The sequence below is a fragment of the Chiloscyllium punctatum genome, chromosome 5, assembly GCF_047496795.1.
Source record: "Chiloscyllium punctatum isolate Juve2018m chromosome 5, sChiPun1.3, whole genome shotgun sequence".
In the NCBI taxonomy this organism is placed as follows: Eukaryota; Metazoa; Chordata; class Chondrichthyes; order Orectolobiformes; family Hemiscylliidae; genus Chiloscyllium; species Chiloscyllium punctatum.
The window spans coordinates 67,677,656-67,702,693 of record NC_092743.1 but is presented as its reverse complement, the minus strand read 5'-3'; the positions used below and the strand labels follow the sequence as shown (position 1 = coordinate 67,702,693).

The window sequence follows — 25,038 nt, the reverse complement described above, 5'->3', positions numbered from 1 at the left end:
GGGGGGGGAGTGGGACCGGGACCCAGGGAGATAGTGAGGAAAGAGATCGATCTGAGATAATAGAATTATCTGAGATCAGAAGTGAGTCAAACAGTCAGGGACAAGGTAGGACTAATAAATTAAATTGCATTTATTTCAATGCAAGGGGCTGAACAGGGACGGCAGATGAACTCAGGGCATGGTTAGGAACATGGGACTGGGATATCATAGCAATTATGGAAACATGGCTCAGGGATGGGCAGGACTGGCAGCTTAATGTTCCAGGATACAAATGCTTCAGGAAGGATAGAAAGGGAGGCAAAAGAGGAGGGGGAGTAGCATTTTTGATAAGGGATAGCATTACAGCTGTGCTGAGGGAGGATATTCCCGGAAATACGTCCAGGGAAGTTATTTGGGTGGAACTGAGAAATAAGAAAGGGATGATCACCTTATTGGGATTGTATTACAGACCCCCCAGCAGTCAGAGGGAAATTGAGAAACAAACATGTAAGGAGATCTCAGCTATCTGTAAGAATAATAGGTAGTTATGGTAGGGGATTTTAATTTTCCAAACATAGACTGGTACTGCCATAGTGTTAAAGGTTTACATGGAGAGGAATTTCTTAAGTGTGTGCAAGACAATTTTCTGATTCAGTATGTGGATGTACCTACTAGAGAAGGTGCAAACCTTGACCTACTATTGGGAAATAAGGCAGGGCAGGTAACTGAGGTGTCAGTGGGGGAACACTTTGGGGCCAGCAACCATAATTCTATTCGTTTTAAAACAGTGATGGAAAAGGATAGACCAGATCTAAAAGTTGAAGTTCTAAATTGGAGAAAGGCCAATTTTGATGGTATTAGGCAAGAACTTTCAAAAGCTGATTGGGGGCAGATGTTCGCAGGTAAAGGGACGGCTGGAAAATGGGAAGCCTTCAGAAATGAGATAATGAGAGTCCAGAGACAGTATATTCCTGTCAGGGTGAAAGGGAAGGCTGGTAGGTATAGGGAATGCTGGATGACTAAAGAAATTGAGGGTTTTGTTAAGAAAAAGAAGGAAGCATATGTCAGGTACAGACAGAATAGATCGAGTGAATCCTTAGAAGATTATAAAGGAAGTAGGAGTGTACTTAAGGGGGAAATCAGGAGGGAAAAACAGGGACATGAGATAGCATTGGCAAATAGAATTAAGGAGAATCCAAAGGGGTTTTACAAATATATTAAGGACAAAAGGGTAACGAGGGAGAGAGTAGGGCCCCTCAAAGATCAGCAAGGCAGCCTTTGTGTGAAGCCACAGAAAATGGGGGAGATACTAAATGAATATTTTGCATCAGTATTTACTGTGGAAAAGGATATGGAAGATATAGACTGTAGGGAAATAGATGGTGACATCTTGCAAAATGTCCAGATTACAGAGGAGGAAGTGCTGGATGTGTTGAAACGGTTAAAGGTGGATAAATCCCCAGGACCTGATCAGGTGTACCCGAGAACTCTGTGGGAAGCTAGAGAAGTGATTGCTGGGCCTCTTGCTGAGATATTTGTATCATCGATAGTCACAGATGAGGTGCCGGAAGACTGGAGGTTGGCAAACGTGGTGCCACTGTTTAAGAAGGGCAGTAAAGACAAGCCAGGAAACTATAGACCGGTGAGCCTGACCTCAGTGGTGGGCAAGTTGTTGGAGGGAATCCTGAGGGACAGGATGTACATGTATTTGGAAAGGCAAGGACTGATTCGGGATAGTCAACATGGCTTTGTGCGTGGAAAATCATGTCTCAAAAACTTGATTGAGTTTTTTGAAGAAGTAACAAAGAAGATTGATGAGGGCAGAGCAGTAGATGTGATCTATATGGACTTCAGTAAGGCGTTTGACAAGGTTCCCCATGGGAGACCGATTAGCAAGGTTAGATCTCACAGAATACAGGGAGAACTAGCCATTTGGATACAGAACTGGCTGAAAGGTAGAAGACAGAGGGTGGTGGTGGAGGATTGTTTTTCAGACTGGAGGTCTGTGACCAGTGGAGTGCCACAAGAATTGGTGCTGGGCCCTCTACTCTTTGTCATTTACATAAATGATTTGGATGCGAGCATAAGAGGTACTGTTAGTAAGTTTGCAGATGACACCAGAATTGGAGGTGTAGTGGACAGCGAAGAGGGTTACCTCAGATTACAACAGGATCTGGACCAGATGGGCCAATGGGCTGAGGGGTGGCAGATGGAGTTTAATTCAAATAAATGCGAGGTGCTGCATTTTGGGAAAGCAAATCTTAGCAGGACTTATACACTTAATGGTAAGGTCCTAGGGAATGTTGCTGAACAAAGAGACCTTGGAGTGCAGGTTCATAGCTCCTTGAAAGTGGAGTCGCAGGTAGATAGGATAGTGAAGAAGGCGTTTGGTATGCTTTCCTTTATTGGTCAGGGTATTGAGTACAGGAGTTGGGAGGTCATGTTGCAGCTGTACAATTCATTGGTTAGGCCACTGTTGGAATATTGCGTGTAATTCTGGTCTCCTTCCTATCAGAAAGATGTTGTGAAACTTGAAAGGGTTCAGAAAAGATTTACAAGGATGTTGCCAGGGTTGGAGGATCTGAGCTACAGGGAGAGGCTGAACAGGCTGGGACTGTTTTCCCTGGAGCGTCGGAGGCTGAGGGGTGACCTTATAGAGGTTTACAAAATTATGAGCTGCATGGATAGGATAAATAGACAAAGTCTTTTCCCTGGGGTCGGGGAGTCCAGAACTAGAGGGCATAGTGAGAGGGGAAAGATAGAAAAGAGACCGAAGGGGAAACTTTTTCATGCAGAGGGTGGTACGTGTATGGAATGAGCTGCCAGAGGATGTGGTGGAGGCTGGTACAATTGCAACATTTAAAAGGCATTTGGATGGGTATATGAATAGGAAGGGTTTGGGGGGGTATGGGCCAGGCGCTGGCAGGCGGGACTAGATTGGGTCGGGATATCTGGTCAGAATGGACGGGTTGGACCGAAGGGTCTGTTTCTATGCTGTACATCTCTATGACTCTATAACTCTATGACAATGGCCCAAATGGCATCCTTCTGTAACATAACAATTCTGATTTGGTGATAGAATTAATCTTGTATCACTAAAAGCCCATCACCTCAAAAACTGGGCATATATACCTGCCAATCCTACTTCAGGCATGGCTTCATATTCAAAAATTTTTATGAATGTGCCTTACAAAATGGATTGTAAAATGTTGCCAGCCTGGCAGATGTGTCTTTCTGTAAAATGGACCAGATCTTTCATTGGGAATGTCTCTGTTGCAGCAATGTAGACTGGAGATGCTTATGGGGATGCACGGATGTCTCACTGTACTTGACATCATGATAATTGTCCTGAAGTTTAAACTTACTGATAGCAATTACCCAGCATCTGCAACCCCCTCAAAATGCCACCAGGTCAGAGTTAGAGTAAGAGACTTTGGAGGATTCTGACTTCCCAGGAAAACAAAGGATTAGAACCCTCTGTATCTCTGAGATAAGTGCAAAACTGACCATCTATAGCTTCCCCTTCTCACTCCCCTAATACACCACTACCAACTCAACACCCAAATAATCTAATTCCCTGACACGGATTCCTCCAAGCTAAGCTGACGTAGCCTTATCACTCAACTCCTTCCCGACTCAATTCCTGATCCACCTGCGCATCTGCCACACCATCCATGTTCTGGATTAGTGGTGCTGGAAGAGCACAGCAGTTCAGGCAGCATCCAAGGAGTTTCGAAATCGATGTTTCGGGCAAAGGCCCTTCATCAGGAATAAAGGCAGTGAGCCTGAAGCATGGAGAGATAAGCTAGAGGAGGGTGGGGGTGGGGAGAAAGTAGCATAGAGTACAATGGGTGAGTGAGGGAGGGGATGAAGGTGATAGGTCAGGGAGGAGAGGGTGGAGTGGATAGGTGGAAAAGGAGATAGGCAGGTAGGACAAGTCCGGACAAATCATGGGGACAGTGCTGAGCTGGAGGTTTGGAACTAGGGTGAGGTGGGGGAAGGGGAAATGAGGAAACTGTTGAAGTCCACATTGACGCCCTGGGGTTGAAGTGTTCCGAGGTGGAAGATGAGGCGTTCTTCCTCCAGGTGTCTGGTGGTGAGGGAGCGGCGGTGAAGGAGGCCCAGGACCTCCATGTCCTCGGCAGAGTGGGATGGGGAGTTGAAATGTTGGGCCACGGGGCAGTGTGGTTGATTGGTGCAGGTGTCCCGGAGATGTTTCCTAAAGCACTCTGCTAGGAGGCATCCAGTCTCCCCAATGTACAGGAGACTGCATTGGGAGCAATGGATACAATAAATGATCTTAGTGGATGTGCAAGTAAAACTTTGATGGATGTTGAATGCTCCTTTAGGGCCTTGGATGGAGGTGAGGGAGGAGGTGTGGGTGCAGGTTTTACAGTTCCTGCGGTGGCAGGGGAAAGTGCCAGAATGGGAGGGTGGGTTGTAGGGGGGGGGCGCGTGGACCTGACCAGGTAGTCACGGAGGGAACGGTCTTTGTGGAAGGCGGAAAGGGGTGGGGAGGGAAATATATTCCTGGTGGTGGGGTCTGTTTGGAGGTGGCGGAAATGTCGGCGGATGGTTTGGTTTATGCAAAGGTTGGTAGGGTGGAAGGTGAGCACCAGGGGCGTTCTGTCCTTGTTACGGTTGGAGAGGTGGGGTCTGAGGGCGGAGGTGCGGGATGTGGACGAGATGCGTTGGAGGGCATCTTTAACCACGTGGGAAGGGAAATTGCGGTCTCTAAAGAAGGAAGCCATCTGGTGTGTTCTGTGGTGGAACTGGTCCTCCTGGGAGCAGATCCGGTGGAGGCAGTGGAATTGGGAATATTGGAGGCATTTTTGCAAGAGGTAGGGTGGGAAGAGGTGTAATCCAGGTAGCTGTGGGAGTCGGTGGGTTTATAAAAAATGTCAGTGTCAAGTCGGTCGTCATTAATGGAGATGGAGAGGTCCAGGAAGGGGAGGGAGGTGTCAGAGATGGTCCAGGTAAATTTAAGGTCAGGGTGGTATGTGTTGGTGAAGTTGATGAATTGCTCAACCTCCTCGCGGGAGCACGAGGTGGCGCCAATGCAGTCATCAATGTCGTGGAGGAAGAGATTGGGTGTGGTGCCAGTGTAATTACGGAAGATCGATTGCTCTACGTAGCCAACAAAGAGACAGGCATAGCTGGGGCCCATACGTGTGCCCATGGCTACGCCTTTGGTCTGGAGGAAGTGGGAGGATTCAAAGGAGAAATTGTTAAGAGTGAGGACCAGTTCGGCCAAACGAATGAGAGTGTCAGTGGAAGGGTACTGTTGGGGACGTCTGGAGAGGAAAAAAACGGAAGGCTTGGAGGCCCTGATCATGGCGGATGGAGGTGTAGAGGGATTGGATATCCATGGTGAAGATGAGGCGTTGGGGGCCGGGGAAACGGAAGTCTTGGAGGAGGTGGAGGGCGTGGGTGGTGTCTTGAATGTATGAGGGGAGTTCCTGGACTAGGGGGGATAGGACAGTGTCGAGGTAGGTAGAGATGAGTTCAGTGGGGCAGGAGCATGCTGAGACAATGGGTCGGCCAGGGTGGTCAGGCTTGTGGATCTTGGGAAGGAGGTAGAACCAGGCAGTGCGGGGTTCCCGGACTATGAGGTTGGAAGCTTGGGTGGGAGATCTCCTGAGGTGATGAGGTTCTGTATGGTCTGGGAGATGATGGTTTGATGATGGGGGGTGGGGTCATGGTCAAGGGGGCAGTAGGAAGAGGTGTCCTTGAGTTGGCGTTTGGCTTCAGCGGTGTAGAGGTCAGTTCGCCAGACTACCACTGCGCCCCCTTTATCCGCTGGCTTGATGGTGAGGTTGGGATTGGAGCAGAGGGATTGGAGGGCTGCACATTAAGAGGGTGAGAGGTTGGAGTGGGGGAGTGGGGTAGACAGGTTGAGGCGGTTAATGTCCCAACGGCAGTTGGAAATGAAGAGGTCGAAGGCAGGTAATAGGCCAGCGCGGGGTGTCCAGGTGGATGCAGTGTGTTGGAGGTGGGCGAAGGGGTCCTTGGAAGGTGGGCGGGAGTCCTGATTGTGAAAGTAAGCTCGGAGGCGGAGGTGACGGAAGAATTGTTCGACGTCACAGCGTGTATTAAATTCATTGATGCATGGACGGAAGGGGATGAAGGTGAGTCCTTTGCTGAGGACTGATCGTTCGTCCTCAGTTAGGGGGAGGTCTGGGGGGATGGTGAAAACTCGGCAGGGCTGGGAGCTGGGATCTGGTGTGGGTGTGGAGCTGGGAGTGGGAGCGGAACCTATAACTGGAGTAGGTGTGATAGTGGGGGGAATGGGGTTGGAGTCATGAGCAGGGATAGTGTTCCCCTCGGGGTTCTGGGAGGTGGGGATAGTGACAGTGGTGTCTGTGGGGGGCATATCAGCAGAATGCAGGTGAGTGGCGCTGGTGGGGGCAGAAGTGGTGGTGACCACGGCAGTAGGGGTGGCAGAAGTCACTGAGCATGTGGCATCAGCGATGATGTGAGGGCCGGAAGTGATGTCACGTGTGATGCATGAGGAATTGTGAGGGGTGGAAGTGGTTGTGGGAGTGGCTATGATGTGGGCAGAAGTGACATCATCAATCAGCGTGGGGGTGGCAGCTGCAACAGCCACATGGCTAATGGCATCTGAGTAGATTCCGAGGCCAGGGGAATCTTCTGGAATGTTTGAAGAGTGCTGGTTATGGAGGTGGGTAGGTAAAAGTTTGTTTTACTTACAGTTTTTGATGTTTGAGATGGAATTGAAATACTGTTCGTTGAGAGTATGAATTCTCCTGAGGCTGTCGTAGAGTGGGTCCTTTGCAATTCTGAGAGAGTGTGGCCCTCAGCTGAGGCAGGGCTGACTGTAGAGAGGTTAGGTGCCGGCGCATTGCTGCAAGCATGGAGCGGAGGATCTTGAAGGAGAACCATTGCTGGTGTTTTTGAATCTGTACACCATCCATGTGCTTACCTACCAAAGTGTCACCTTATACAGATACCACCCTATCTCCTTAGCCATCTGATTCGTCCCCACCTTCTTATCCACTTACTCCACTCACTCGCACACATTTCGGTAAAAGTCATTAATAACATTTGACACTAAATAAGAAAAACTAATTATACTTAGAATTACTGAATAACAATGTCATTAAATGTTGAGAATAACTTTTTAAAGTATACTTACAATTTGTCAATAGCATTAAATATTTATATGAAATATCTAAAAATAATGACGCTACATAAAACTTGATAATGTGATAGAAGTTTCATTAAAGTTAGGTGGTAGTTTAAATCCCAATTATGTCTGCTTTTGCCCTTGGGGTGTTTCTAGCTCCTCCATCGTCATGTGGGGGTGGGGGTAAGAAGAAAGAGAATGTGACTTTGCTTCTCCTATAATGGTTTGAGACCTACCCAGCTTCTTTTTGAAGGCTGATCAATGGAAGCATGGACAAGTAAATGCGTAGGTTTACATATAACTGCCATTAACTACAACAGGAACAAGTCAGAAGTTCGGTGCCAATTGTAGGAATTTCTGGGGTTTGATAATACCCCCACAATCCTCTGACTCTTACCTGCAGAGAGTGACCAGATAAAGATCTGTAGAGTGTTAAAATGGTCTTTATTATTTAGTTACAGATAGTGACTCCAGACAATCTAAAAATTTATATGCTGGAGATCCACAACAAAGGATGACAGAGGCAGTTATACTCTTGGATCTGGGCACAAGAAATTAACATATTACGAGGTGTACAGTTATCTAAATTGAATCATTATTGATTTAGGTTTACATCATGCAGAGAATGAGCACAATTAATTTATTACATAAGTACACCTATCTAACTGTAATATACAGTTAGTGAGAAGGCACATATATATTATCAAGTTTGCACTATAGGCGACAATTTGTCTTTACACAGCAGTTCAATTCTCTGAGGTATGTGTATCAATCACCTTCTCTTACCCACGCCAATGATGTTTTAGTGGATTCTTTCAGAGATTCAATGAATAAACAACTCTTTGAAAGTGGGTATAATATTATTATTCCTTTTGCTATCTTAGATCTTAGAACAAAATTGTCTTATGTATTGTTTAACTAACAATTTTGTGGCCTTATGAATTATTCACATACGTTTGCAGCTATGTGTTATTAAATAAGGCTCTGCAAGTTGTTTTCCTAAGTTATATTTTTGAATGTTTTCAGCACCCATGTCTTTAAATAATTTACATGATTTGCATGTTTAACATATCTATAATGTCATTTATGAAGACACATTAAGAAATCCAGAGTGAAATATGGAATTAAATGGAACATGGCAAAGGGATTTGGATACAGATGACAAGCTCTACAGGATAGGAAGGGTCAGACATTTTAATAAAAGTTATACACCAGCACATGAGGTAAGGGAATAAAAGTGAACAACTGAGATTAAACATTATTTATCTGAATGTACATAGCATCTGCAATAACATAGATGAACCTGTGGCACAAATATAAGTCAACAGTTTTAATCTTATTGTCATTCCAGGTAAATACTTGCAAAGTGATCAAGGTTGCAGAATAAATACCTAAAATAAATATAAAAGCTGACAGAGTGGAGTTGGGGAGGGGGGGGGGGGGAAGGAAAGGTAGTGCTGTCAGTAAATAATGGTATAATAATGTTAGTGAGAAAATATCTGGCCTCAGCAGATCATGAGGTAGAATCAGTATGATGGAAATTATATCAAGAGTCAGAACATTGGTGGGTGTAGTTTATACTAGTAATATTAGACAGTGTACTCAACAAGAACATATTGTAATTTACAACAATGGTATTACAATAGTTGAGAGGGAACTCTAATCCTCAGAGATTAGGATGATCTAATTATCAGGATGGTGTGGAAGGTGAATCTATGAGAGAGTGAGGACTGCAGATATTGGAAATCGGTGTCAAAAAGCATGGTGCTAGAAAAGCACAGTTGATGAGGCAGCATTCGAGGAGCAGCAGGGTTGAAGTTTCAATCATTCCTGATGAAGAGCTAATGCTTGAAATGTCAACTCTCCGGCTCCTCAGATGCTGCCTGAATGGTTGTGCTTTTCCAGTGCCATACGTTTTGATTCTGGAAGATGAATCTGTCATGTTTTCATGACATATTCCTGAAGCAGTACATTGTAGCATTGACTAGGATAGAGTTGTCTTAGATCTTGCGCTGCCCGATGGGGTAGGATTAATTAGTAATTTCACAGTAAAAGATCCATGGTGAATCAAATCACAATTTCAGAGGTTCATTTTGACAAATATATTCCAATCACAAACAAAACATGTGCATTTAAATAAAGGCAATTGCATCGATAAGTTGAGAGAGGTAGCTAAGTTTGATAAACAGGTTGCAGATAGATATTCTGGTAACTAAACAGTGGCAAATATTTTATGAAGCAATTCACAATGTTCAATGAAAATAAATTCCATTAAAAAGCAACATAACTCTGCAGGAAAGACTCATTTGTGGCTCACTCAGGAATTTATGTTTTAGATTACAATAGAGATCAATAATGTTGCCAAGAGCAACAGGATGTTTTTTGTAAATTTAGAAACTTGCAAGAACAACCAAAACGTTACTGAGAGATAAAAATCTTCTTCAAGATAGTGGAGGCTGCAGGGTAGCTGGTGTTTCGGCTCCCAGCCCATTCGCACCCTCTTGCATGACCAACCGCATCCTTTACTAAATTTTATTTCTCTTCAATCACGTTTCTTCTTTATGCGGTTGCGGTGGTGGAGAGAGGTTGCAGCGAGCTGTTGAATGGTGGAACCGGTCCATTCCTTGTCACCATGGCAGTCACAACTTGAGCAACTGATCCAGCATCAATGAATTAGGGTCCATTTCTTTCCCCTCTGATGGTTTGGCAGCATCTGCAATGGCTTCAATGACCGTCAAGCCTCAGGGGTTAATTTGGATGATCAATCGGTTCTTGGAAGTTGAGGTGGGCCCTGGTTCTCGATAGCTGGGGCAGTCTCCTGGCTATATGGCAGCTGGTGTTGAAGCAGCTTTGGCAAACGCAACATTCCGGGTCCAGTCAGCAGCATCGGGAGCTGTTTCAGCATGCTTCCTCCTTGGTGTTTGTGTCCTCAAGGGAATGGTTTGACAGCTGCAGAGTTTGACAGCATACCATAGCCGCTCAGGAAATCAAGTCAACATTTATGGAACAAAAAATCTGATTTGTCCTAACTTTGCAGGTGTTTGACAAAGTTCCCCATGGGAGACTGGTTAGCAAGGTTAGATCTCACGGAATACAGGGAGAACCAGCCACTGGATACAGAACTGGCTCAAAGGTAGAAGACAGAGGGTGGTGATGGAAGGTTGTTTTTCAGACTGGAGGCCTGTGACCAGTGGAGTGCCACAAGAATCGGTGCTGGGTCCACTACTTTTTGTCATTTATATAAATGATTTGGATGCGAGCATAAGAGGTATAGCTAGTAAATTTGCAGATGACACCCAAATTGGAGGTGCAGTGGACAGTGAAGTTGGTTACCTCAGATTACAATGGGATCTTGATCAGATGGGCCAATGGGCTGAGAAGTGGCAGATGGAGTTTAATTCAGATAAATGCGAGGACTGCATTTTGGGAAAGCAAATTTTAGCAGGACTTATACACTTAATGGTGAGGTCCGAGAGAGTGTTGCTGAACAAAGAGATCTTGGAGTGCAGGTTCATAGCTCCTTGAAAGTGGAGTCGCAGGTAGATAGGATAGTGAAGTCATTTGGTATGCCTTCCTTTATTAGTCAGAGCACTGCGTACATGAGTTGGGAGGTCATGTTGCAGCTGTACAAGACATTGGTTAGGCCACTGTTGGAATATTGCATGCAATTCTGGTCTCCTTCTTATCGGAAAGATGTTGTGAAACTTGAAAGGGTTCAGTAAAGATTTATAAGGATGTTGCCAGGGTTGGAGGATTTGAGCTATAAGGAAAGGCTGAACAGGCTGGGGCCTGTTATTATTAAGCAAGCCTTCATAATTCATGTAGAATAATATGATTAGGACAATCAATGTAGAAGTAGTAAGAACTTGGCATCCTGCTGCATGATGGGATACTTGACCCAAGTAAAAGGTATCTTGGCTCTCAGCCTCTTGCTTTAGTGGGAAAATACCACTGGAGATGAAGACTGTGTAATTATCATTTGATGAAATATAGGGAATGTATCATAGGCTTAGTGGGGGCGCTTCTTGAGCTCTGTTCTTGAGCAACATCAAAGAACAAAGGCATTATGTTCATTATGCTTATTTTAATCTTGAATTATTGGAAAGTGCAGAATGTAAGCAAAGTTATTTGTATCATTGTATAAGTATAGGCTGACTGTTCAGCTCGAGAGAGAGAGTGCTGAGACAATGATGATTGTGGCTGCCTCTCCATGAATTCATGAGAAACAAAGCTTCTTGAAACAGGATTGGAAGTCTCAAATTAAGTAATTGCTTAAGTAATTAAGCAATGGAGGAAATAGTGGAAATAGTGGGTAGGAAGGTCCTAGCTGAATGGTGGACTGGGCCTAATGCTCCCCTCATGAGGGGGAAGTCTGATGTCCAGCTGCTGACTCCAGCTGACTCAAGATTACCGAAAGGTTGAGGCAAGATTGCAGAGAAGACTAAACTTACCAGGGCAGTGAGAGAGAGTGAGAAGTGGCAGCTACCCAATTGAAATAGGCTCGAGACTTTGAGACCTTGTGGATGGATGAGAAACACCAGTGAGTGTTTATAGGTAGATTAGCTCATGTGGGTGCAGGTAACAGTTTTTTTTCTCTCCTTTTCCTTTCTTGGCAGGTAGTGTACCTTTCTAGATTATGGAAATGGGAAATCGAGTCAGTAGTCAGTGCCTCTCTGTGAACACGGATGTGAGGCACCCAGAAGACAGTCCCAAGATGGAAAAACGAACAAAACAAAGATATTGTAAGGTGATAAGATCGCATCAACAGGTAGGAGACCCTATTGTTCCACTGGGATCACCAGCAAAACGGTGCTCTGTGAAACGTGAGATTCCAAGTACGTCATTCCTTTTTGTAATGATCTTTATGGATGGTTCCAAGGTCATTGACCCTATGGAGGCTCTTCTAACTTCAATAAAATTAAGGAATGGCAAAAAGTCACTCAGGAAGGAGGTGCCGATCCCACTTGGGACAAATGTTATATGATGCATTGTTTCATTAAATGGTTCGAGGTTGCTAAGTGTCATCGACCTCCCATATCTAAACATAAGAAAGATGCTGGTGCATTGAAGGAGGCACCTTCCAGTGCCTCAAAGGGGCTAAATCCCCAGCTTGAATCTCAGGCAGTACGAACGTCCCGTGCGAGAACAGCAGCCCGGCCTCTTCAATCTCCACATTACCAGGATGTAGTCCATACTACTAGCATGCCTACAGCCCCACCTGATTCTACCCAGCACACTACGATGACTGAGAGTCTGCAGACTAAAGTGCGTCACCCGGATATGACATCTGAGATGCTCTCTGCTGCCTCTGATATAAATAAACCTTCTAGTTCCACCTCTCCCATCACCCAACTGCCACGAATGATGGTCGGCGATATAACTCTCCTGAAGCCTTGGTCCCCCTGTGAGGCTTAGAAGTATGATCAATGAGGTCCTGGCGGAAATGTCGGTGGATGATTTGGTTTATGCGAAGGTTGGTAGGATGGAAGGTGAGCACCAGGGGGGTTCTGTCCTTGTTACATTTGGAGGGGTGGGGTCTGAGGGCAGAGGTGCGGGATGTGGACGAGATGCGTTGGAGGGTATCTTTCACCAAGTGGGAAGGGAAATTGTGGTCTCTAAAGAAGGAGGCCCATCTTGTGTCTTCTGTGGTGGAACTGGTCCTCCTGGGAGCAGATACAGCGGAGGCGGAGGAATTGGGAATACAGGATGGCATTTTTGCAGGAGGTAGGGTGGGAAGAGGTGTAATCCAGGTAGCTGTGGGAGTCACCTTCCACCCTACCAGCCTTCACATAAACCAAATCATCCGCCGACATTTCCACCTCCACCAAACGGACCCCACCACCAGGGATATATTTCCCTCCCCACCCCTTTCCACCTTCCGCAAAGACTGTTCTCTCCGTGATTACCTGGTCAGGTCCACGCCCCCCTACAACCCACCCTCCTGTCCTGGCACCTTCCCCTGCCACTGCAGGAATTGCAAAACCTGTGCCCACACCTCCTCCCTCACCTCCATCCAAGGCCCTAAAGGAGCCTTCCACATCCATCAAGGTTTTACCTGCACAACCACCAATATCATTTATTGTATCCGTTGCTCCCGATGTGGTCTCCTCTACATTGGAGAGACTGGGCACCTCCTAGCAGAGTGCTTTAGGGAACATCTCTGGGACACCCGCACCAATCAACCCCACCGCCCTGTGGCCCAACATTTCAACTCCCTCTCCCACTCAGCCGAGGACATGGAGATCCTGGGCCTCCTTCACCGCTGCTCCCTCACCACCCGACACCTGGAGGAAGAATGCCTCATCTTCCGCCTCGGAACACTTCAATCCCAGGGCATCAATGTGGATTCCACCAGTTTCCTCATTTCCCCTTCCCCCACCTCACCCCAGTTCCAAACTTCCAGCTCAGCACTGTCCCCATGACTTGTCCTACCTGCCTATCTTCTTTTCCACCTATCCACTCCACACCCCCCCCGACCTATCACCTTCATCCCCTCCCCTACTCACCTATTGTACTCTATTCTACTTTCTCCCCATCCTCTCATTTATCTCTCCACCCTTCAGGCTCTCTGCCTCTATTCCTGATGAAGGGCTTTTGCCTGAAATGTCGATTTTACTGCTCCTTGGATGCTGCCTGAACTGCTGTGCTTTTCCAGCACCGCTCTAATCTAGAATTTGGTTTCCAGCATCTGCTGTCATTGTTTTTACATAACTGGCCAGTCCAAACCTGCCAAATGTATAACCCATTACCCGGGAATGTTGTTCTCCGATTCAAAGTTGCATATGGCATTTCCTGCGTGGCTGTTCAGGATTCTTTTTCAGTCCCAGCCAGGGAAAATGGGGATTGGATAGAGGAAGCCTCAGAGGAGTAGTGGGGTCAGGGAAATATCCCCCGGGACAAGTAGCTCCAGAACAGAGCTATGCAGACCATCTCAAATGGAGCCAGGCAGCACAGTGACTTTGGAGAGGTCACTCAATGCCCTCAAAAAAAAGGGGAATCCTTGTTGATTTCATTGCCTGTTTTAAGAACATGTGGGAATCATCCATGGGAGTGCCTCTGGATGAAAATGATCCTTTGGTGGTATAGACTCTGTTAAATTGTGTTGAGCCCCAGATAGCTCAGGCTTTCAAACTTCCCAGTCTCACTTGGCAACAGCAGAATTGGGGAGCTGTAGTTACCTCCCTCACGAATATGCACCGACAAGGTCTATTCAATAAGAGGTCTGAGTGTCCCAAGGGCCAATTTGTCAAATATCACCAATCTTATAACCAAAGGTCCTGAAGAAATTGCCCACCCTGGTTAGATGGGGGAGGCCAGGGCTGGTTCAGTCCAAGAACAGTGACGTTTGCCATCGGTATGATTGGAAGGGTCATTGTGCTTGAAACTGTCAAGTGCAGTTGGCTGCTCCTCCTGCAACTGCAGGAATGTACCCCCCGGTGCATGCTTCAACTTTTACACTCACAGGCCCCATCCAGACTACACCATTGAGGTGCCTCGAGGGGTTATCAGTACAGCCTACCTTGATCCAGTTATCTTACTCTCTCCTCGAAGACCCAGTGAAGGGAATTATGTTTGAGGAAGTGTCTTAAGGTTTTACTTGACTCTGGTGTGAGTCTGTACCCTCAGTGGAACTTCCGGTAGGCACTGAAACTGTCTCCATGTCGGTATAGCCGGAATTCCCATGGTGGAATCACTCTCCCAACCACAGTCTCATTCAGATAGGTCAGCTCCAGGTAGAGGAGTCATTTGCCATTGCGAAGATTTCACCTGTTTCCCTGTTGGGTCACCAAGCACTGTGTGAACTCAGTGCTTCAACCCACTGTTCTGATATGAGCCTGTTCTTGGAGCTCCCTGATCAGTCTGTGGCACAGGTCCTGAATTTGCCGTTGCAGTGCTCTGACCCTGTGACACAGGCTGTATTGTACTGCTGGCAACTACAGAACAACCTTGTTGAACCTCTCTTGTGTCCCCCGATCGCTGATCTAGAAGGAAGCACTGATCCCTGCTTAAGCTTTCTCCATCACCTACGCCTTCCATCCCGCCCTCCCAAAACCAACCATTGCATGGCCCTTTTTACCCACTGTCCAGTCCCTGCCCTATATGAAAACCTCGCAGCTCCTTGTTTAAGTCAGTCAGGTTAATTGCAGTTCAATGGGTGAGTTGTTTTCAGTCCTGTGAGCTTTGATGCTTCTATCCAAACTTAATAAGGTACAATCACCTTTGTTCACGATGGATCCCACCTCGGTGTCCCATGTCACTGTCCCTGATAAATCACCACATCGGCCTGAGGAAGTTGGTCCTATAAACCAATCCTTGTCCTGCGGTGAATCTCTAAGGGAGACCCATTGCAGGAAATTCCGGATTACTGTATTTTCTGACAAGGTTGGTTGCATCTGCCTATTGGCCGGTACTTTTTCTCTAGATTCAGTCACCCCCTCATCCCACGACTATATGCCCCCATCACTCCTAGCATCCGTCCCCTCTTCCCTTTGGGTATTCCATAAAAATCATGTGAGAATGGCGCTTTCTGCTCTGCCGCACCATGTAACTGTCCATCCTGGGGCAGTATTCCCTTGTGTCAGTCAATATAGATTGTTACCTAATGCTGAAATGGGCATTCGGCTTGTTATTGATGCTCTGCTCTCTCTGGTTGCATCCTACTCCAAGTCTCTGTAACACTCCCATTTTACCTATTCCTAAACCGGGTAGGAACAACGAGTGGCGGTTTGTTCAGGGTTCATGCGCCATGGATCAGATTGTTATCTCCATGGCACAAGTCGTCCCTGATACCAATGTCATCTTTTCCTCATTACCCCTGGATTCGGCTTGTTACACTGTCACAGACCTCTGCTTAGCATTTATCTCCATTCCCTTGCATGAGGATAGCCAGGATCTCTTTGCTTTAACCTACAGGAGCCAACAATTCACCAGGACTCATCTTCCTCAGGGCTATATAGAAAGCCCAGCAGTGTATGCTACAGCGGTGTGAAGGGATATGGCTCCACTCTGCCTTGTGGCAGCACTGTGTTGCAATATGCTGATGACCTCATCATCATCTCGTAGTCCCTCATTGACTGTCAGCAGGACTTTGTGACCTTGTTGAGCCACTTAGCCTCCTGTGGTCACTGCATTTCTGCTGCCAAGCTACAATTATGTCAGCCTTCGGTACAATATCTATTATGCATCCTGCAGAATGGTACCCATCACCTGGGTCCTGATCGTGTTGCTGCTATTCTCAATGCCCCGCAATGTTGTCTTTTCTCAGCATGGTGAACTATTGCTGCCAATGGGTGCCTGAATATTGGTGCAGGGATGTGATTTTGCATCAGGTTACCCTTAAGGGTCAGCCTGATTCTATTGATTGGACCCCCAAGTGGCTGCAAGTGTTTGAGGAACTTCATACTACTCTGACACAGGCCTCAGCCTTGCGTTTACCCAATTATCCTAAGCCTTTCAACTTCTATGTTAATGAATGAGAAGGTTTTGCCAGTGAAGTCCTTGCCCAAAATCATGGTGATCTGAAGTACTCAATGGCCTCTCACTTATCTCTGGTAGATCGTAGCCTGCCTCTGTGCTGTCACTGCCATTGCTACCTTGCTGGGAAAGGCAAACCCCATTGTTCTGGATCATTGTTGTACTGTTATGGCCACTCTCACTGCTTTGCTCTTTCCCAATTCAGCTGCTACTCAGCATTTCACTGCAGCCCATAGGACTGGGTATGAGGTCGTGCTGTTGTTCATGCTGAATCTTTCATTCTGCCGTGCCCCTACAGGGAGTCCCACTACCCTACTTCCTACTTCATCTGACTTGGAATCCTCCCAGCATGACTGCCTACAGGTGGTCGACTCTGTGACCTCTCCTCGCCCTGATTTATCCTCCACACCCCTTGACAATCATGACCTTGCCCTGTTCACAGGTGGCTCGTCCATGCATCCCCTCAAGGATTGTTCCCTTGTTGGTTCTGCGATTGTTACTCCCTTTGAAATGCTAAAGGTGTGCACTCTCCCATCCAGGACTTCAGCCCAGGTTTCTGAACTCTTTGCTCTCACCCGTGCATGTATCCTTACCATGGGAAAATCCGTTAACATTTATACCAATTCCTGTTATGCCTTTGGGGTGGTCCATGACTTTGGTACACTCTGGAAAAATCATGGGTTTAGTTCATCATCCGGTAAACCTATTCAACATGTGAATCTTATCAAAAATCTATTGTGGGCAGTGCCTTATCCTGCACATGTTGTGGTTGTCAAATGTTAAGTGCACACTTCCTCTAAGGATGAGGTGGCCTGCGGCAACGCTGCTGCAAATATTGCTGCCCGTGAAGCCGCTCGGATATGCGTGGTCATAGTCCCCTCCATCGTCAACCTCACAGCAGCACTGTAAGCGCAGGGCACGGTTACAGAGGTGGATCGCGATTTCTGGGCTTGTGTTGGATACTCCCCTGACACCTCTGGTCTTTAGCGGCATCCTGATGGTAGGGTGGTCTGTCCACATACTCACCGTCATGCCCTTTCCCCAATGGCGCATGTGCAGGGGAATGTAGGAATAGGAGGGATGTTGCATCAAATTGCTCAACAATGGTTTGTGCCTGGCATATCTACTATTTTAAACCAAATAGCTGAAACATGGGTTATTTGCCTACAGTACAATAGAGGAAGAAAACCTGCACATTTTGATCACCTACCTAACCCTGAAGGGCCACTTGGGAACTTGCAGATTGATTTTGTCCCTATGACTCCCTCAGGAGGTTTCAAGTACATACTGGTCATAGTAGATATGTTCTCTAGATGGATAGAGGCATTTCCCACCAGAAGGAATGATGTCCGAATTGTAGTAAAATGTCTCATGAAAGATATAATCCCCTGATTTGAAAGACCAGGACAAATGAATAGTGACAGGGGTATTCACTTTACTAGGAAAATAATAACAGCACTGTGTGTGGTATTGGGATTTGTGTGGAAAGTTCATATTCCCTATCAACTCTAGTCCTTGAGAATAGAGGAACAAACTAACAGGATGCTAAAAAAATACTCTTGCAAAACCTTGCCAGGAAATTAGTCTAAAGCCTTGCCTATTGCCCTGTACACTCTCCAAAACCAAGTTGATAGAACCTCTCTTATGGGGAGACTCATGACTACTCATGCCGACCCCATCTGTCTATAGCAGAAATAGCCTTGATGTGGGTAGATGAGAAAATCCTACAAACACCCGAGCCCTGGGCAAATCATTCAAAGGTAATAGAGGACATGCCAAAACCCCATGAGTCAAACACACACCCTTTTAGACCTGGTGATTTAGAATATGTTAAGTCTCTGAACAAAGGCTCTCTCTTTCTCTCCTATGTGGAAGGGAACATATCAAGCGTTAAAGACAACCCAAACTGCCAGTAAGTTGAAAGGATATAAGGAGTGGATGCACAGGACCAACTGTAAAATACATAACCCCACCAACTCGGCAACTACAAAAGTCAATGATGATAACCTTGTGGATGCAATTTCTGGGCCTCCTCAGCCTGCAATAGACTGAAACTAGAGATGTATGGCCTTGTGGTGGGTGTGCCAAAATTACCCATCAGTTCTGGAATGATGACATGATACAATGTGTATCACTCTCTCAAGCTGTTTTTAGTCAGAATTTGTAAATGATGGATCAGGGTCTTGGAAGAGTTAACCATTTTTCCTCCACTGCAGTGGGAGGTCAAAAAGTGTACCAGATACTTTGCAATGTTGGTTAAGCTCCCACTGTCTGGCGGATTTTCCAGGATTCCTTTGTAGTGCTCCTCAGGTGCGTGAGGGAAGATCACGACTAGCAAGGAATCTACAGCAGGGGAAGATATGAGAGTAAAAGGGGTATCTAGAAAGTGCATGAAAGGGCAGGTTGCAGGCATGCGTCAGAAATGCAATGGCTTGCTTTGGCTTCCCTCAGATGGAGAGGGTCATTGTTATATGGAATATGTAATACCTTGCATTACAGTCTTAGATAGGTTACCTTCACCCTGAAGCCTGAGAGATCCCTCACCAGATTCCTCACCTGGGTTGGGATGTTTTCTCCTTTGGAATCTATCTGCACTCCCAAGAATTGAGCAAATTAAAAAAAGTATTGGAAACTGTCGCCAATGATATCGCTGAGGCCCTGACTGAGATCAATGCTGAGCTAGTCACAGTTAGAAAAATGGCCCTTCAGAATTGGGCTTGGAATTTCTATTATCCAAGGAGGGTGGCACTTCTGCTGTTATTGGGCAGGAGTGCTGTACCTACATATCAGACAACTCTAAAAATGTCTCTGATTTAGTGACTCATATTCACATAGAAGTCAAGAAACTGAGCTCCCCTTTTGATTCCCGGTGGTCCTTTGACATCACCTGGTTGAGTAAGTGGGGATCCTCCTTAGACATTGGGCTCGTCACCTTTATTATCATACTCCTGATACTTTGTATCATATGGAGAACTGCAGACTATTACTGTACAGTTCGTTCCTACCACATTTTTTGCTCCAAAACATTTGATCATCTATCAGACTGTACCCCATAACAACCCCTACAATGAACAAGTGTGTATGAGTATGCACCCTTTTCCAGAAGGATATGCGCCCCCTTTTTTGGATGTACCGGTATCTGGAACTTAGGGGCTGATCTGGTAGATCAACAAGAAAGGAATTGTGGAAGTAGTAAGAATTTGGCATACTGCTGCATAATGTGATACTTGACCAAAGTAAAAGGTATCTTGGTTCTCAGCCTCTTGCTTTAGTGGAAAAATACCACTGGAGATGAAGACTGAGGTTGTGTAATTATCATTTGATAAAAGTAGGGAGTGAATGAGAGTGCCACAAGAATTAGTGATGGGGCTTCAATTATTTACAATCTGTATTAATGAATTAGAAGAACAGAGAGAGAGTGGCATATCTGAGTTTGCTGATAATACACAGCTAAGTAGAAAGGTGCATTGTAGAGAGGACACAGAGGGTTACGTTAGTGTGAAATGAGATGGCATATGGATTATAATGGGGAAATGTGATGTTATTGACTTCAACATTTTGAAAAGCACATTGGTTAAGAGGCATGAAGCTTGTAAAGTGAGTTAATATTCAGGCAGACTTTGGTATTCTTATACGATGGACACAGCAAGTTAGCGTAGAGGTACAGCAGCAACTCCACAAATGCTGTCAGCATTACTAAGAATCTGATGAGACCTAACAGGTAGATGCTGAGAAGTTGTTTTCACGGTTAGAGAATCAGAAACAGACATTTAGCCTCAAGCGAAGGGGCGAATCATTTAGAACTGAAATAAGGAAAGATTTCTTCATTGAAAAGGTTGTGAATCTTTAGAACTTCCTACTCCACAGGACTATGGATTCTTCAAGACTGACAGATCTATGATCTCTCAAGGATTCATGGGGACATAGGGTATGGATGGAAACTCAGACTGAAATCAGCTATGATCATATTGAATAAGTGGATAAACAGTGGAGCTGGAAAAGGCACAACGGGTCCATCAGCATCAGAGGAGGAGGGCAATCAACATTTCAGGCTGAAACATTCCATTAGGACGGGGGGAGGGGAAGGGAGCCGAGTAATATATAAGGAGGGGTGAGGCTGTGGCAAAGGTGGGTGGAATGGTGATAGGTCAATGCAGAAATGAGATGGCTGTGATTAGTCAGTAGGAAGAATGGAGCGGATAGGTGGGAAGGAAGATGGACAGGTTAGGTCAGATTAAGGGGGTGGAGTTGGAAAGGGAGGGCTGGGCCTGAGATGAGGTGGTGGTGGGTTGGAATTGGAAGCTGGTGAATTCTATGTTAAGGCCACATGGTTGTAAGCCCCCAAGCTGGAAGGTGAGGTGTTCTTTCTCAACTTTGCATGTAGCCTTATACTGACAGTGGAGACAGCCCAGGATGATGGGTCATTGGGGAGTTGAAATAAATGGTGGCGGAAGGGGAGGTTAACTGGAGGGTACGGACCATAAATGCTCCCTGAACCACTTTGCAAGTTTACACTCGGTCCCTCCAATATACAGGAGACCACATCAGGAGTAATGGATGCAATACATCAGGTTAGAAGAAATGCATGTGAATCTTTGCTGGGCTTGGAATGATTAGTAAAATCAAAGGGTCTTAAAGTCTACAACTGTTTCTGTTGTTTGTACGCCGACCTGGTGAGTGAAGGTTTATGATGAATGTGAAAGAAATTGTCTCTTGACTCAGAAGTCTGCGCAAGTACAGTGTAAATGTTTGGTAGCATTCTACAGTAAGTAAGATTAAAGTTGTAAAAAGCACAAAATGAGTAATGTTAAACTTCAAGCAGACAAACAAAAGAGTGGTGATTTCTCAACAAAGAAAACTGTGATTGTGACTAGAAAAAAAGGCATCTAAGCTTTGTAAATTTCTTTTCATTCAGAAGGGGCGGTGGCACAGTGGAAATGGACGGCACAGTGGCCTAGTGGTTAGCACTGCTGCCTCACAGTGCCGGGGACCTGGGTTCAATTCCCGCCTCAGGCAACTGTCTGTGTGGAGTTTGCATATTCTCCCAGTGTCTGCGTGGTGCTCCAGTTTCCTCCCACCGTCCAAAAAAAAATGTGCAGGTTATGTGAGTTGGCCATGCTAAATTGCCTGTAGTGTTAGGGCACTCAAATGTGGGAGAATGGGTCTGGGTGCGTTGCTTTTCGGAGGGTCGGTGTGGACTTGTTCGGCCGAAGGGCCTGTTTCCACACTAAGCAATCTAATCTTAAAAAAGGGTCAATAACCAAAAATACGTTTTTATTGTCATGCATTTAAATTGTACAATACAAATCAAATTTAAGATCAGAAGACCATCTGCAATCATTGTTTTATAATAATTAATTATTCCCATTGTTAAGAGTAACAGTCATTATGAAAATTGAACACTTTACATAGATTAAGCCATTTTACTTACTTGTGCACAGCTGTTTTATTTGCTCAAATATTTCCAGCATAACCTCCCTGCTCTTAAACTCTATGCCTCAGCTAACAAAGGCAAGTCAACACCATACGTCTTCTTAATCACTTTATCCACCTTTACTGATGAAACAGCTGAAGACCTGTGGATATGCACACCAACGTTCCTTTCATCTTTGGTGCTTCCTGAAGACCTACAATTCATCATGTATCCCTTGCCTTGTCTGTCCTACCAAAGTACATCACCTCCCATTTATGATTGAGTTCTGTTTGCTACCAATCATCCCATCTGACCAGCCCATTGACATCTCCCTGTAATCTAATGCTATCCTCCTCACTATTTATAACCCCACACTTTACCATCTGCGAACTTACTGATCAAGTCTCTTAGATTCAAGTTGGAATCACTTATATAAACAGCAAACAGCAAGGGCCCCAACACTGACTCCTGTGGAACCCCACTGGACTTAGGTTTCTAGTCAGATAAAGACCCCTCAACCATCTGGAAGAAGTAACACAGCCTTTTTCATTCCATGCTCTATGGAGTAGACTCTGGATTCGAAGATGATTTATGAGTCTTTAAGGCAGAGAGCAAGGATTGATGGCATTCATCTCCTGGATATTCTCCTTGACAGTGATGCCCATCAGCTGTAGCCACAGAAGATGCTGCAAGGAACACTCCTAACCAAGTCGTTCTAGTGCTGCTATATTACTAATATTAACCTGACATTATGAAAAATTGCCAGGTGTCCTTTACATAACTGCATTGTATTTATCCTGCTTGTTATCAGTCAACTCTGAATCATCAGTGATGAAATTGGTCATCAGACATGCTATCAAAAAGGATTTGTAAAAGAATAAGTTGCTCACTGGTCCTCAGTTTATGTTTCACCAGGGCCACTTAGCTCCTGATCTCAATATCACGCTGGTTTCAGCTAAATTCCAGAAAACAGTTGAGTGACTGCCCTTGACATCAAGGCAGTATTTGACCAATTATGTTATTAAGGAGACAGAGCAAAAATTGAGTCAATGCCAATCAGGGAAAACACTTAGTTGATGGAATGATACCAGGCAAATGGAAGATGGTTATCGCTGTTCGAGTTCAACCACTTCAGGCCCAGGATCTCGACAAGAGTTCCTCAGGTTAGTGTCCTGGGCTGAAACATCTTCAGCTGTTTCATCAATGACCTTCCCTCCATCGTAAGGTCACCGTCAGACAACCCATAATGAAAAGGATGAACAGGTATATTCTCCTGGTCTTTCAAGAAAACATTCTCATCACGGGCCTATCCTTCTAGGTGTAATGAGCTGGAACCACGTATGCTGTATTTTGGCAAAACCACACCCCAGGAGCATGCAACTGGATTTCTGAATGTTAACCCAAGGCATCTTTCACCTCCAACCTGAGTCTGTCCTGTTTTCTATGAACTGTCTTCAGTGGTCTCCATATTTTCTACGTCTGTCTGTCAACTCCAAGGCTGAAAAAATGTTTAAAGTCTGATAATGAGATTCTGCAATGAATTTGGATGGAATGTTGAATCGCCAAGATCTTCTGGATTTACAAATAGTAAGTTCGATTAGCTCGTTTGCTCACTTTTGAAAACAAATTTTCTAGTTTTCTGAAACGTTTTGAATACAGGAAGATGTAAGTGCAATTAAAAATACATTTATTAAGATATTTCATTTATCTTATGATAAAGGATCAATAATTAGCAATATTCTGTTTCACTTAATATATAGAACTGAATAAAATCAAGTTGCCAATGTCCCAGAACACCATTAAGGCTGCTCTCTCATTAGAGAGAGAAAACTGGTGATGGTTTCATCTGAGGGTCATCAAACTCAAGGCAAATTGGATAGGTTGAGAAAGGGAATCCCTCATAGTAACTTCACCCGGTGTGGGAATTAACACCAAACTGCTGGCATCAGTCAGCACTACAGGCTAGCTGTTTAGCTAACTGATCCCTTTCATGGAACTAACTATTGAATGGTAAATTCAAAATCACTTGTTTTGTGCTTCTGCCTTAGATATTTTAAGAGCATCAAATCAATTGTTACGGCCTATCTAAATTGTTTGCTGATTAATATAAGTTATAATGAACAAATAAATTCTTAAACATTTTATTTTGCTGATATAAATATATTGCTAAGGTTTCTATTTTCACATTTTTAAAAAGTGTAATAAAAAGGTAATCAGCAGAGGTAAAAGGAAGGTTGGAATGTATGACTGACTTTCATGAAATTGAATCTTTGTATTTAAATTAGCAAGTCATAGAGAGACTGTTGTAAATTATATGTATTTATCAGTAACCATTTGTGTGGAAAACATGTTTGGTGACATTTATCACTTATATAAAATTCCATCATTGTGAAGTAAAGGTTAGTACCTGAATTAAAATTGAGTTTGCAGACTTTTCAAATAAACATATTAATGCATTTTCAGTAATTAATGGATTAACTAGCATTTGTTGTACATTTTGGTAATAAGAAACATTCTTACTCTTTAAAACTAATTTTCTCATACATTTTGAATAAAGAAAGTTATAACAGCAATAAAATATATATTTCGTCATTTAAGAATATTTCGTGCCTCTTATTACAAAGGACTAATAATTATGAAAATGATTGTAAAATTACATCTGTATTGAATGTACCCCAAAGGATCACCTACGCTTTTGGAACTAAATGGAGAAAGTTCATTATGCCTCTGTAGTATTTCTTTACATTGCTACTAACTTCTCTCCTAGCCTATAGTTTCTAGCCAAAATATTTCAAGTATGCGCAAAGCATTACAGATGTTCTACTTTTTCTGACCATTTGAGATCATTCTGCAGGAATCTGAGAGATGCAGGCAGATGTGAACCTTTTCATACAACAGGTGATAATGATCTGGAACTTACTGTCTTTGAGGATTGATTGATTGATTAATTGTCATGTATACCGAAATACTGTGAGAAACTTTGTTTACGAGCAGTACAGGCAGATCATAATGAGCAGGGATGTAC

The 25,038-nt window shown here is 44.7% G+C and overlaps 1 protein-coding gene across 4 annotated transcripts in view; it reads right to left on the bottom strand.

Annotated features, from left to right (window-relative positions):
- sntg1 (syntrophin, gamma 1) overlaps positions 1-25,038 on the bottom strand; it is a 524,044-nt gene that overhangs the window by 240,270 nt on the left and 258,736 nt on the right. The gene's annotated exons all lie outside the window — the stretch shown is intronic.